At 40.0% G+C, this 13661-nt stretch overlaps 1 protein-coding gene across 1 annotated transcript in view; it reads right to left on the bottom strand.

Moving 5' to 3' along the window:
- Window positions 1-13661, bottom strand: part of GRID1 (glutamate ionotropic receptor delta type subunit 1) — a 753633-nt gene that overhangs the window by 325764 nt on the left and 414208 nt on the right. The gene's annotated exons all lie outside the window — the stretch shown is intronic.

Raw genomic sequence — 13661 nt, 5'->3', positions numbered from 1 at the left:
GCTTCCAGATCCTATCCCGTGCTCCCCCAGAAGGGGCACTCACAGGCTTTCTCTGTCTAGACCTGCCTCCCACCCCTACCCTGCCAGTTTCTAATCTAATTCTGCCTCTACCTGGTTCAGAGGATGTTGGTGTGGGTCTCCACCTCCACAGAGTTCAGAGGGGTCTCTGACTCTTATGTCCCAAACTATCTGGGGCCTGTGATCCAGACTTTCCTTCCCCACCCTAGGGGGGCCTCAAAGACATAGATCCCTTCACAGACGCCCATCCAAAACTTAAATGAGAACACTCGGATTCTCCACCCAGCTTCCTCTCCTTCCTACAGCTACTATAATCTTTATCTCTTTTGCATGGACCTGGCAGCTGGTTAGTATCAGTAAATAAATAGCTCCTTTAGTATTAACAAGAAAATAAAGGAGGATGGGGCAAAGGATTGCAAAAGCAATGCAGAGAAAAAGAAATTGAAAAGGCTAACGTGCTAGATCACAAACAATGGCCACATGATTCTCCCTCCCATCAGGAGCGATGTCTACCTCCCCAAGCCCGGAGTCTGGATTGGCTGTGTGACTTCTTTGGCCAATGGGAAATGAACGAATATAACCTGAGCAGAGACTTGTTCGTGTTCAAGGTTTAAGACATAAACCTGATGCCAGGGGTCCTTTCTCTCTGCCTTGGAATGGAGACTATGCAAGCCTTCTTCTCAAATCCATGTCTCTATTATAGACTACAAAAGTCTATTTTGAAATTCCAAAGCTGAAATTAACTTTTGTCCTGTGGTCCTATCTGTTGCCTGAAGACTGGGAGAGGAGAGGAAGTGAGGCATAGAAAGAAGAGAAAAGAGCAGCTGTTCATATTCAAAAATATTAAATACTATATATGTCTTTGGTTATGTGAAATGAAGATACATAGCTTAGTAACAGTATGGCAGTGGAAGCATATCATATATACTTTCTACAATATTCTTATCACCACTGAACAATATGCCTTTGAGTTATTGGGCTAATAAATTCTTTGCAATAGTTGAACAATATTCTATTATTCCATTTCAATATCTAATCATTTGTTTCAAAAATAGAGTTGCTTCCAATTTTTCACTATTTAATGCTTCAATGAACATTCTTGTGCATATCTCTTGCTCACTTGATCAACTATTTCTGGAAGATAAATTCCTAGAGGAAAAATTGTTATGTCAAAGGATATTGCCAAATAGCCCCCTACTAAAAACTTATATATGGGAACTTTACAGAAATAACATTTGAGTTCTGTGAGGGAAAACGATTATTTAATAAGGAAATTTAATAAAGAATGCTGGAATAAATCAAAGATATATAAAATATATGCCATATTTTTTTAAACTGTATGCCAAACAGATTAAAGCTCTAAATGGAAATAATAAAATATCTACACTGGGAGGGAAAAAAATACCAGAAACATAAGCATTACCTCACCATGGAACTAGGAAGAATTTCTTAAGCCAGATCATTTTCAATATAGTGAAAAATACCATAAAGCAAAAAGATAAATGAAAGATTAGAGAAAATATTTGCAATGTAAAGTACCTTGCTATACTTGGAAATTGAATCTACCCCCACCTATACCAAAATCCAGGTACATTTAAAACCACAGCTGGCCCTGCAGAACACACCTATATGAAAAGTCAACCTATGTAGTTCAAACTCACGCTGTTCAAGGGCCAACTATACCTGCCAAGCAACTGGTTAATATCAGTAAATAAAGAGCTCCTTTAGTATTAACAAGAAAATAAAGGAGGATGGGGCAAAGGATTGCAAAAGCAATGCAGAGAAAAAGAAATTGAAAAGGCTAACATGCTAGATCACAAACAATGGCCACACGATTCTCCCCCCCATCAGGAGTGATGTCTACGTCCCCAAGCCCAGAGTCTGGATTGGCTGTGTGACTTCTTTGGCCAATGGGAAATGAACAAATATAACTTGAGCAAAGAATTGAAAAGTTCTCAGCACTGGAGCTTGTCCTATCTTGCTGCTCTGAGGGATCCTGCCACAGTAGCCTGTGAACAGTCTCCGGCTAGCCTGGTGGATTATGAGACACGTATGGCCCGATGGTCTCCATAGCCCTAGCCAACAGCCACCCAACTGGCAACCACAGGGCCACCTAACTGACCAGTAGCTGACCACAGATCTGTGAGGGAGCTGAGCCAAGACCAGTAGCAGAACTTCCCAGTTGAGCCCTGCTCAAACTGGTGGCCCACAGAATCGTGAGCTAAAATAAATGGTTGTTGCTTTAGGCCACTAAGGTTTGGGGTGATTTGTTATGCAGCAAAAGCAAACAAAAATAGCTAATAAACAAATAAAAATGTGCTGAAGCTCACAAGCAGCAAATTTAAGCACAGTATTATTTTTAACCCCTCAAATTAACAAAAATGAATAATAATAATTTCAGTTCGGCAAGAATGAAAAGAAATATTTCTATTCATTGCTGAGTGCAAATTGCTGCTAACATATCTGAAAAGTAATGTGACAATAGCTATTGAAACTGAAAATACATATAGCCTTTGACCCTAGAGCTCAACTTTGAGAAATTTATCTTACAGCAGTAAAAAAAAAAAAGTATAAGGATACTTATTGGCATATTGGCTGTATTGGGGGAGGAGGAATCATCAAAGAAAGGAAGGGAGGGAGGTAGTGAGAAAGAAAAGAATGCAAGAGAAAACCTGGGGCAAACATGTATATCTCTCAATAGGAAAATCCTTAGTAAAATGTAGCATGTGCGTATTACAGGTCACTAGATAAATATTAAAGGAGTAAATTAGACTTACATTTACTAATTTGGAAAGATGAATGTGATTTACTGTTGAGTTTTTTAAAGCAAGTTACAATGTAATGGATACAGTACAATTCCATTTTTTCTAAAATAAAAACCATGATATAGGTATATGTGTTTTTGCAGAATATTAAAATATTGACGTGTTTTCATCTTACTAATTTCTTTTATCCAGTGACCCTCCTAAAAACATAGAAATAATGGGTACCCCAGCAGACTACAGAAATAAAGGTTAACTCATGACTTTGAGTTTCAAATGCTGAGGTCCTCATCCAAACTATGACTGCCAAGCATCCTAACCGTGAACACCTATCAGTAAAACCTTTGAAGCAGGTGCTCCATTATTTGTATATTTAGGTTTTTAAAAATTATGCACATGAATTACTATAGATTATAAAACATATTAGAATATATAATACTAAAAGGAGATCCAAAAGAAGAAATAAATGATTTTAATAAGTTATGATTTAATGTGATTAATAGTACGAAATCTTTTTGGTATAATTAAAAACATATATGCTCCATTATAAACAATTTTAAGTGCAGCAATGTAATTGAAAATGCTTTAATTTTTTAAATATCTTGGTGTAACCCTTTTTAATACAACAATTCAAAGCCTGCTTCCAGTTTCCATTTATTTCAATACTTGATTTTAATGGGTGTTGTAGCTGAAAGAGATATCTCTCAGAGTTCCATATGCCCAAACTGAAGAAGTTCTTTGGGATATTGCTTCCTCAATCTTAGCAAACAAAGAATTTGTCAAAAAGTTGACTGATACATTTCTATCTTCCCAGATACTTCAAACACACTGAACTTTCATGTTTTTAGGAACTCATTTCAAAGCACATTGAAACCCTTCACTCTGGAAGGTTCTTATACATGGGCAAGAAAATTCTGTTTCCCAGGTTTTTAGGATGGTACATTTTCATAGTTTTCATTTTCAGCACTTTCCAAACATCCTGAGATGCTTCACTGTGGAAGATTTTTACATACAGATTAGAAAATTCTGTTTCCAAGGCTTGTTTTCTAGTAAGCAGATATAAGGGCTTTAAATTATTATTTATGAGTGACACATATGGTTCTCAGCAACAAAAACTAAAAATGCTGGAAATATTTCCAACCATTCATTTCCAAAATGCTTTCTTGAAGCAAGAATTTCTTTCAAAAAGCAATTACTTTCTTATGCATTGTTAAAACATTGAAGGGACAGATAAAATATGGTTAATTTTTAGAAGAGTATCTGCCAGGTAGCATTCAATTGACATTATCTCATTATTACAAAAAGGATCAGCAATCCTGAAAGTTTGTCTTTTAATGAGAGAAAAATGTCTAAGCTTCAAGTCCCAGCCTTTCAAGCACTTTGCCAAAAGATCCCTGGTGAAGCTCTGGGTAGTACAAAAGATTTCAAAATTTTCTCCCCGTTTCATTACAAGGTACTATAAAGAGTCTGCCATTGAAAGGTCTTATGTTTTAAAAAGTAATAAGCTAATGGTATCTCATGGCAGATTAAATGGGTTGTGCTCAATGCCCTGAGAAGATAAACAGCCAGGTAAGGTCACTGCTCCAAACCCTGCTCAGTGTCTATTCCATTCGACCCAAGTGCCAACTCGTGTTAAATATTAGGAAGCTTCACTCCTTTGATTTTTTACTTAAAGATTAGAAAGAGAAATTCTAATATTTTTCTTTGACACACCAGGGAATCAACTGTGTAACCCATTTTGGAAATCACTACTCTAAATAATTTATTTGGGAAAATACTTTTGATGCCATGAAGAGAGAAAAATGCTCAGGCAAAAAGAGATGACATGACAGACTTGAGTAACAGAGTCCAGTGGGAGCTTGGAAAGGGATGCTGTCCCTGCTCCCAGGGTCAAGGTCAGCCCTAGGAGTTGCGAGGGGAGGAATCCCCAGGTCAGTCTTGGGTGGCTCTGAGAAACTGTCTTCAGTTTCATTTGGCACTGTGATGCCAACAAGCCCAGTGTTCTCAGGCATCCAGGAAGGTAGACATGAGGGGCCTCCCAGAACCCCACCCACACTCCCCAGTGTGGCCTGTGGAGCTGCCTGGTGACCTGAGAATTGTGGACAGGACAATAGTAGGTGAGTATGAGAAGCACACAGTCATAAGTTCCAATGGTTCATGATGCGGAAATGTGGATGACTTGGCGAACACAGCAAGAGAGACGACAGCAAGTCCAGAAGAAACAGTGTATGGCTCAGAAGAGGCGGGACAGTGATGACAATGAACCAGAGCAGTCCCCACCAGCACTGTCCACCCACACCATTATTCTCACTGCCAAATCAGAGAGGCTCCTCCAGGAGAAGGGGACAGGGGAAACAGAGCATGGCTGTGGCTGCATTCTCTGCCCCCACACAGAAGGGGAAGTACAAGATGAAAATTAAGTTCAGCTATAGATGTAAAAGGCTGTGTTGTTTCCACTTCTGAATTTGTGGCTTGAGATAAGTACCCACCACATGCATTGGTACCTTGTTACCCACACAGAGCTGTGCAAGGATACACTCCAAGCTGTGAACAGGAAGCCTGGGACTGGAGGTGGTGTGGGGTGGGGAGAATACTGATTTACACATCTTTGAACTGGTTTTCTTGTTATAATGGCCATGGATAACTTTCATAACTCATATAAAATATGATTTAAAGATATGTATGTAGAGCACATATCAGCAAGTTTTGGGAATGAAGCTATGGCTACAGATTCCCCTAGAAAACCCAGTCATCATCCCAGGGGCATTGTGGTCACCACAGACCCGCAAGTGCATGTCCATGGAGAGTGTCGTGACTTTGCAGGACGCTGTGCCAGAGAAAGGCACACAAGCAGCACCTAATGCTTCTGTCAACTTCACAGAATTTTCTAAAAAATGCTTAGTAAAGAAGACCACCAAATCTGCTGAGAAGAGAGGATGCTGAAGACGTGGCAAAAGCATAAAGCCTCACTATGAAAGCCTTATTTCCTTCTGAAGGGGAAAGAAAGAGGGTCAGGAGTCCCAATACACTCAATAGCCTCCTTCGACCTTGTTCTTATTTTGTTCCGTCTATCCCCAGAAATCAAAGGAGAGCATCTTGGAGATGTTACAAAAGAATTGGGAGAATGTTGAATAGCACTGCAGGTGATAAGCAACCTTACAATAAGCCTACCAAGCTGAGGAAAATTTTGAAAATGGTATTGCTTTGCCGGGTTAAAGCCTACCATAGGAGAAGAAGAAGTTGCCCTAAAGGCAATGTGGTATCTTAGACTAGAACTGACAGCAGAAAAGGGACATTAGTAGAAAACCTAGTGAAATTCAAATAAAGTCTTGGGTTTAATTAATAGTAATGTACCATTGTCAGTGTCTTAGTTTTGACAAATGTACCAAGGCAATGTAGAATTTGATTAGATTAGGTAATCAACATCAAGAGAAACTGAGTAAGGGGATAGATAAGAACTCTCTGTCCATTGTTTAATCATTCAAAATTATTCCAAATGAAAAGTTTATTTTTAAAAAACAGAGAGACTTGCCAAGGATAAAAAGAGCAAGACCAAGGAAGAGGAAGATGAGGATGAAGTGGTTGAGGATACAGTAGAGGAATTAGGTAGTCCTTTTGGGAAGCTGCATTGTCACCTGGAATGACAATTTCCCAACTTAGAAGATGTTGTCTTCTCTGAAGGAATTAACTGCCCTACACACATCTCACTTGGTTTTTTAAAAATTGAAATCATAAGGAGGCGTAAGACAATTCTTGTATAGTAAGCCTAGTATTAAGATTAAAACATTATAGGCCGGGCGCGGTGGCTCAAGCCTGTAACCCCAGCACTTTGGGAGGCCGAGACGGGCGGATCACGAGGTCAGGAGATCGAGACCATCCTGGCTAACACGGTGAAACCCCGTCTCTACTAAAAATACAAAAACTTAGCCGGGCGTGGCGGCGGGCGCCTGTAGTCCCAGCTACTCGGGAGGCTGAGGCAGGAGAATGGCGTGAACCCGGGAGGCGGAGCTTGCAGTGAGCTGAGATCCGGCCACTGCACTCCAGCCTGGGTGACAGAGCGAGACTCCGTCTCAAAAAAAAAAAAAAAAACATTATGAACCTGTCTTTTAGAGGTATTTGCAATAGCCACTAACTTTGTATCTTACAGTATGGGGCTGTAAATTGACACAGAAATTTAAAGCAGGTCACATATAACACAAGCTATATTTGGAGTGGTAGTTTTGTTTTTGATGCAACTTGTATTAACTCTTCTGTGAACTTAATACCAGCTTATAATTGCAAGAAAAAAGACCCTGCTGTTTATTTGACATTCTGAAGTCTTCTAGGTATATACAATCTCTTCAAATTTTAAATAAAAACATGTGCTTTAACGAAAAAATAAATATATGTAAACTGCTTCCAAAATATCTTGACCATTCTGAAAGGTAATATGATATTTCATTGTTGTCTGAATTGACATTTTTATTATTAAGTATTAACTTTATAATCAGGAACATGAATAGAAAAATACACTTTAAGCCCACACAAGAATACACAAACTGGAGAGGAGAGAAACCATCTGGACATGATGCTTAAATCTAGGTGGAGAGGACAAAGGAAGCACTTTCTACAGGAACAGAAGAGGTGCTTCTCCCAGGAGGGTACTCTGACAGGTGTGAGGCGTGGGAGGGGAAGGGCAGCAGATAGCCTTTCATACCAGGGTGTTGTATCGGTTTTTACATTTTTTTTTAACAACAATAACTATTATTAGAATAATAATAATTGTAAAAACTTCAAAACAGTTTTAATTGAAAATTCCTTTTTATTCCCCAATTTCATATCCCAGAAGTAACCACTGGTAACTGCATATTTTTGGGCATTGTTCCAGACCCTTTCTATGCATATATATAAGAATAACTTTAACAGAAATAAATCATATTATACATACTATTGTATAATTTGCTTCTTTTTGTCATAAAACAATAGATCATGAACATTTTCTCACTCTTTGTGTATGTAGGCCTAATCCATTCTTTTGGGAAGTGCTATTGTATTTCATTTTATGGATAAACATTCAATTATTTATCCAAACACCTATTGATTTTCATTTACAGTGTTTCCAGGTTTTTGTATTATGGATGGTGCTGCCATATTGTTTGTGCTCTGATGAGCATAATCTTTATATCAAACCCTCTAGGCTTCCATCCTGGCATCTCCAAAGACTATCTATATTTTTGAACACATTATTTAACCTCCCTGAAACTCAGTGAATAATCACTGAGTGATAATATCTACTTTATACATATATTGCCAGGATTAAATGCACTTATACTAATGACTAAAAGAAAATGAACAAAAATGACTAGTTGTTCCCCTGATATCTGTGTGTTTGATGCGTGTGTGTCTATAGGTAGAGAGACAGATAAAAGAGAGAGATATATAAAGAGAGAGCGAGGACTATAGGGATGGATGGATGGATGGATGGATGGATGAATGGATGGATGGATGGGTAGTTGGATGGATGGGTGAGTAGATGGATGGATAGATGGGTGAGCGGATGATAAATGGATGTGTAGATAGATAGATAACAAAGAGAGAGAGAGACACCTGGTAGGTAACAAAGCCTAGCATCAAGGCATGGAGGAATTTTATAAATTAATGATCTTAAATGGACTTAAATTCCTTCCTTTTCCTTTTATGGTAATAGGGAGCAGACAAAACACAGTAGCAATGGGAGTTTTACATTCAACTAAAGTATCTGCTTGAAGAGCCATTAAGCCCAGAGCAGTGCACCTGCAGTGACAATTTTCCAACTTAGAAGTGATGGAGTAAATGCCACTATTCTGGAGCTAAAGAGACATGGTTCCGGAAATGGAGTGGCAAGAACATTGAGAGAAAGTGGTCATGTCATTTTAACAGCATGTGCTAGCCAGAGAGGGTACAGCTCAGTGTAATCACAAATGTATCCCAGGCTCTAGCCAAAGAGACTGTGAAATGCCCAAAGAAAAGCAAGATGTAACTTCATGTCCTAAGACTTTTTAAAATGATACAGCTACAGATGAGGGAGGCTCTGAGAATCCAAGCCTGACCAGACTGTAATCAATGGTCTTGTCAAGGAATGGAGGCAGAGAACATCTCACGAGGCCTGTGAGATAACAAAATATTTAAAAGCAGAAGCACATCCTTACAGTCACCTTTGATTCGTCCTCTAATTCAATCAGTTCTCAAATCCAGCAAACATTATGCCCTGTACAAACTTCCTGCCAGAGTGATCTTCCTACACCCCATTGTGGCATACCACGCCCCATCATCCTCTGAGGCTTCCAGAACAAGGTCTACAGTCATGGTGCAGCTTCAGAGTCCTCTCAAATCAGGTCCCAGACTGATTTGCACCACTCCTCTCCACATGTCCTGCCCTCTGACCACACCATCACTGATCATTCAAGAGTCTCCTTCCAGGAGGAATATTGCACCATCATCTGACTTGAACCCTGGGCCTGGAGTATGGGTGGGAGATGTCTGAAGTTAGGGCCTGTCTGGCATCCCCATTCCACTGGGAAATGGCCCCTGAAGGACTCCATCTGGCTCTGGTTAGATACCACTCACAAGATCCCACTCCTATCCCCAGTCATTGGATGTTTCTATCCTCCTGTTCACAGGGACCAGCCCACAGGATGGAAACATCTCAAGCAAGACCAAATCAGGTCACTGTCTTCCTTGGGCTGGGGCTGGCAGTTACCACCCTGCCTACCATGAGGAGAACCAGACTCTGGGCTCCAGGAGGGCAAGGGATTTTTGTCTGGCATACAGTGCATGCATGTTTGTTGAATTAATAATTGAATGTGACAGGATGGAATCAGAGCAAATAAAAGGACAAGCAGCACCAGTGTTCAGAGAGAGTTCTAAGCATGTACCCTCAGACCTCCCCATTAAGTGTGCTCATATGTTATATTTCTGTATTTCTGCTTATACTAGCTTTAGTTGGGATTTCTGTCACATACAACCAAAATGCAATTCCCTACCCATGACCAAAAAGCTCAAATCTCTCCAGGTTCATCTCATACGCTGGTTCTCCCATGCAATATTCCCAGATGCTCCCAGGTCAAGTCACCCTCTATGCCTTATGAAGTTTCATTGCACATTATCTCAAACTTCCAGTAACATGTCTTATTTTCTACCTTTATCTAAGGCAATTTATGTACAGAACTGCAGCGGACATCACTGGTGCCCACCCTGACACACCCCAGGATCCCTTTCACTGGCCCTGCCCCAGGGCCTGCAGGTGCTGGCTAAAGGCTCACAGTCACAACCTTCCCTGGAACAGTCAAAGCCCAGAGGTGCCCACAGGGCCCTGTTCCCACCCCATGGCCAATGCTGCTGGAGAACAAAAGCCCGTAGGACCCTCTGTAGCATCACCTGTATTCCTGGGGGTGAAGCCAACGTCTTGCCTGAGTAGGTCCATCCCTTCCTCCACCCCATCTCCCTAACTGCTTTATGAGCATCTCCCTTTCTCAATAAATAAAGTGCTCACAAATCTCCATGTCAGGCCCTGCTTCTAAGGAACACTATCCAAAGCACCAAACATTCCATCTTCCCAAACAAACCTTTCAAAAACAAGACATATGTCGATTCTCCCTTCTGTCTCTTGTAGCACAGTGCCTACATGGGAATAGCATCCTCTAAGAAACAAACAGGAAGGAAATGCAAAAATAAAGACACGAAAGAGCAATTGAACGGAGTTAATAATTTCCAGTAAATGAAGAGGGGCACATGTTACAACATCAACCTGAAAACAGCATGAGGAAGCAAACTCCTAGAGCAGGCTAAATCTTCAAAACAATTCAGAGAACAACCAAAAATGGCCTGACTCTGTTTGTTTTGTTTTGTTTTTTAAGATCCATCCAGAGGAAAAGCTAGACATGAAAAAATTGGCAATGCCATATTTTAGAAATTATTCTTTTATTAATCCTCTTCATTGTTTCCCAAACTCCTCAACTCATCTGTGATGAAACAGACACTTTGATATCAATTGCAATATTACTGTAATGCCTTCAGGTTTAAGTGTGGGATCTACAACAAACCCATTTTTTTAAGGAGGTGTTTTGTGTTTGCGGTTTTTTTTTTTTTTTTTTTCCCTTCAAGGCTTGGCTCATTCTCCAAAGAAAGCCTTCTGCCACAAGAGGAAAAGAGAGAAAAAATAAAGAAAAAGAAACAAAACAGGGCCTTGCAAATTGAAGTACATCTCTCTTTCAAGGGTTCTCTCTGGTATGACCCCCCCACCCCCTGCCCAGTCAATGACCTAGGCTATTATCTTGGGAGAACTGTACACAGTTGATCCTTGAATCACGTGGGTTTAAACTGCATGAATTCATTTACACTCAGATTTTCTTCTGCCTCTTCCACCCCTAGACAGCAAGACCAGCCCCTCTTCTTCCTCTTCCTCCTCCTCCTCAGCTACTCAATGTGAAGACAAGGGTAAAAACATTTATGATGATTACTTCCACTGAATGAATAGTAACTATATTTTTTTCTTCCTTATGATTTTATTAATAGCATTTTCTTTTCTCTTATATATTGTACTCATATATTGTAAGAGTACAGTATATAATATGTATAACAAACACAGTATGTGTTAATTTTTTATATTATCAGTAAGGTTTCTTATCAACAGTAACCTATTAGTAGTTAAATTTTGGGGAAGTCAAAAGTATTCCTTGGTGGTACATATGCACCATGGAATACGATGCAGCCATAAAAAAGAATGAGATAATATCCTTTGCAAGGACATGAATGGAGCTGGACGCCATTATTCTTAGCAAACTGATGCAGGAACAGAAAACCAAATACTGCATATTCCCACTTATAAGTGGAAGCTAAATAATAAGAACACATAGAAGGGAACAACACACACTGGGGCCTATTAGAGGGTGGAGGGTAGAGCAGGGAGAGGACAGGAGAAATAACGAATGGGTACTAGGCTTAATACCTGAGTGATTAAATAATCTGAACAACAAAAGTTATATGTAAATTTTTGACTATGCAGGGAGTCAGCACCCCTAACTTCAACATCATTCAAAGGTCAACTGTAATTGCTAGGATATTTTGTGAGAAGAAACTTCCAGACTATGTATAACTAAAAAAGCCTTCCCCACTTTGCAGAAATTGTGGACTCTATAATATTCCTGGCCTCCCAACATCACACTCAATTGCAAACTCCTCTCCCCCGCTTCAGCCTGTGAGGGGTTAAATGCTTAGCCATTTCACGGTCTCTCTGTATAGGTACGTCTCTGATGTGCATGAAGGTACAGGCGTAACTCCTTCCCAGGACAATTCGTGCACATTGCCACAGAAACCCTCACACAAAAATATCACACTGTCTGGTTTTAATATTCACTTCTTCTTCTCCGCCCTGAGTTCCTAATTCTCAGTGTGGGACAATGTTTTCCTATTAAGCATTTTCCCCTAAGCCTCATTACCTCTCTGTGGTAGAAAATCATTGCAGTTCTTTGGCTGTTTTAGCAGGAAAAGAAATTAATTTACAAAAGAGGACAAAATAATCTCCAAATAACAAATCCTTCTGAACTTGGAATTTGGCACTTCACAATCAAGTCAGATGAGAGGAGGGGAGTCTATCACTGCTCAACAATTTACAGGAGTGTCTGAAACTGCCTTGAAATTAACAAACGTATAAAATGGTGGAAAGAAGGGGAGCCAGTGGGAAGCTCTGGTCCTAGAAAACAACACCATGAAATGCCATTAATGAAGATAACTGGATAGCACTCAGGACAGGAGGATGGCAATAGAGGATGTTCAATTAAATATGAAATCTAACAGAAAAAGGTTTACCATCACTTCCACTATAAATCAGTAACTGCTAATTATTGTATCCAGCAAGCATGCCAAGTTACTCTAAACATTGTCTCTCTTTATCCTATGTCCTAGCTATTTAATGGACTGAGAGTAACTGGCAGCAATAGGAAATCTTCAGAAATTAAGTCTACATGAAAGCCTAAGTCATAAACATAGGAAATACTAATGGTCCTTTTACCAGCAGTCCAGGCAACCAACAAAAGCCTTTATACTTCCTTTATTATAAAAGGAATTATTATAAAAGGGCCAAAGATAGATGGCCCTTGATATATGTAAGGAAGTTGCCCCTAAATTCGACAACAGTACTGTATCATGTGGTTCCTCATAAGCAGTGTACTCTAGCATAAGCAGAAAATAGCAAAATCAGGCAATACTTGTCCCTACACAGCCTCCCAGGTCCTTCCAAACTGGGAGAACTGTGCTAAATCCCCAAAACAGATCAAGGCAGTAAATTACACTAATAAGTGTTGAAGTAGTATGAACTCAAACATTTACTAATCTTGTGATCTAGAATAAGTCACTTAATCCCTCTGAGCCATAGTTCAGTTCCCCATGGTGTTGTGAAATTTAAATGAGATCATGGATATAAAATGTCAAACCCACTACAGACACTTGTTGAACTTGTATTTTTTCTCATTTTCTAGTATATACTTTGAAACAGGTCTAAAGGATGAGATTCCAGGGCCTGAAGGAAAGACTCCATCTCCCTGTCCCTTGGACGGTGCAGGGAAGAACTTACTCACTCGGTAGAAACGGGGCCAAAGAAACTTTTCTGCCCTTGCTCCAGAGTCTCAGTCCTTGGGGCCAGTTCATCAAGGTGGCAAACCTGTAGCCATGATTAAACAACATATGGGGACACTAAGAGGCCCCTCAGAACCTGCATCATGATAGCCAGCCGCCAGCATGAGAGACAACTTATGGAAATGCCAAGAATCTGGATGCAACGGCCTCCTCTGGGAGTAAAATGAGTGGAATCAGTGGTAGAGGGGCCAGCTGGCCTCTGCCCAGTTCCCTACCTAGGAGGGACTCTGT

The sequence above is a fragment of the Theropithecus gelada genome, chromosome 9 (genome assembly GCF_003255815.1).
Source record: "Theropithecus gelada isolate Dixy chromosome 9, Tgel_1.0, whole genome shotgun sequence".
NCBI classification, from domain to species: domain Eukaryota; kingdom Metazoa; phylum Chordata; class Mammalia; order Primates; family Cercopithecidae; genus Theropithecus; species Theropithecus gelada.
Note: the sequence above shows the minus strand (reverse complement) of the source record. Positions and strands in the feature narration are given on the sequence as shown.